Raw genomic sequence first — 2,328 nt, forward strand, 5'->3', positions numbered from 1 at the left:
TATTCCAATGGCACATTTCAATTAGGAAGCTTTCCATCATCTAGCTCATTTGATTTTTACCCAACTTGATTCTCATACATAATGACTATGTGACCTTGGGCAAGTCCTAGGTCTTTCAGCTCCCCCTCCCCCAACTTTTTAAAAAGAGTAGTGACTGATCTGTACTGGTAGAGGGAGTTTTGTCAGTAAGAGTTTTTTTTTTACTTTTTTAAAAAAGATTTTATTTATTTTTGAGTTTTACAATTTTTCCCTTAATCTTACTTCCCTCCCCCCCACCCTCCACAGAAGGCAATTTGCCAGTCTTTACATTGTTTCCATGGTATACACTGAACCAAATTGAATGTGATGAGAGAAATCATATCCTTAAGAAACATAAAGTATAAGAGATAACAAGATCAGACAATAAGATACCAGTTTGTTTTTTCTAAATTAAAGGTAATAGTCCTTGGTCTTTGTTCAAACCCCACAGTTTTTTCTCTGGATACTGATAGTATTCTCCATCAAAGACAGCCCAAAATTGTCCCTGATTGTTGCACTGATGGAATGAGCAAGTCCATCAAGGTTGATCATCATCCCCATGTTGCTGTTAGGGTGTACAGTGTTTTTCTGGTTCTGCTCATCTCACTCAGCATCAGTTCATGCAAATCCCTCCAGGCTTCCCTGAATTCCCATCCCTCCTGGTTTCTAATAGAACAATAGTGTTCCATGACATACATAGACCACAGTTTGCTAAGCCATTCCCCAACTGAAGGACATTTACTTGATTTCCAATTCTTTGCCACCACAAACAGGGCTGCTATGAATGTACAGAGTACATTTTTTTTGTATAGAGTAAGAGTTGTATATCCCTATCCCAATGAAATTACAGGGCCATTCCATTCAAAAAACAAGTCTTAATTGAGCTTTATTATAACTTTTTAGGGGAGGTAGCCTGAATGTTGTTTTCCCTGTTTTACAGATGAAGAAACTGGGGATCTTCCCCAAGGCCATGTAATCACAACAGCTGCCATTTATACAGTGGTTGTTTCAAAATATTTTCTAGTATTGTGGTTCAGTCATGTTTAACTTTTGGTGACTCCATTTGGGGTTTTCTTCACAAAGACACTGGTTTGCCATTTTCTTCTTTAGCTCATTTTACAGATTAGGAAACTGAGGCAGACAGGATGAAATGACTTGCCCAGGGTCACCTGGCTGGTGTCTGAGACTGAATTTGAACTCAATTCTTGCCTGACTCCAGCCCTGGTGCTCTCTCTACTGGACTACCTAGATGTCCTCCTTTCTATATGACCTTGCCTTGTTGGATCTCCCTAGCCACCTTATGAGATATATGAGATAGGTGCTATCATTATTCCCTTTTCACAGATGGGACAACTGAGGCTTGGAAAAGGGATTTGCCCATGACTACAAAGAGAATAGGTTCTGGGGCACTGAATCCATTACTTCCTGACTTCACATTTGGCCTACTCTACACTACCCCTTCCCTCAAAGTAAGGGGCAGGGCTGGGACTCCAATGTTTTCAAAATTTGAGCCTGGAAGTCATTTTATATATCATTACACAGGATCCATGAGCTGACCAGTAGCCCAGGAGTCATGTGATGGATTTTCCATAGTACTTAGCTCTAATGTAGAAGGACATTTGCTTCCTCCTCATTTCTAATACCCATCCCTATGAATCTGCCTTGGGACATTTGCCCGCTCAGGCCCAGGTTCTTTTAGTTTTTATTAAATATCAATTATACACACACACACACACACACACACACACACACACACGGTTTTGGTAAGATACTGTCCCTGTATAGCCTTTATAGTTTTGAAGTGGCTATGACCACCCCAATCACCACCATACACAATACTGCATCACAATCAGAGCTTCCAAAGAAAACTCTGTTGATTTTCCAGTAGGAGGCAGCAATGGGGCTGGGTTTGAAGATCCTATGTATGAGATGAATTTGGTTACTTAATGGGGTCAAAGATAACTTTATGGTTTTATGTATGTGGAATGATGTCACAGAGAAGTAAGTAGGAACATAGTTGGGGGAAAGAAAAGCCAGATATACAGGAAGAATTTGTTTTCCTGAAAGAATTCTTCATTTATGAAAGAGATGTGAAGTCCCTGTTCAAAAGGTGAAAAGGAAAAGGCTTTCAGGAGCACAACTCTAATGTCAAATCACTAGGAGAGTATTGCTTGGGTCTTCTGGGACCTAGAGAGGTTAGAAGAAAAACAGCCCCCAAACTAGCCAAGGAATAAGAATTGGCCAAAAGATGATCCTGTGTACTTCAAATGTGTCTCTCACACAACAGGCTAACAGCTGAGAAAATGGATG

Source organism: Macrotis lagotis, chromosome 5 (genome assembly GCF_037893015.1).
Source record: "Macrotis lagotis isolate mMagLag1 chromosome 5, bilby.v1.9.chrom.fasta, whole genome shotgun sequence".
Lineage (NCBI taxonomy): Eukaryota > Metazoa > Chordata > Mammalia > Peramelemorphia > Peramelidae > Macrotis > Macrotis lagotis.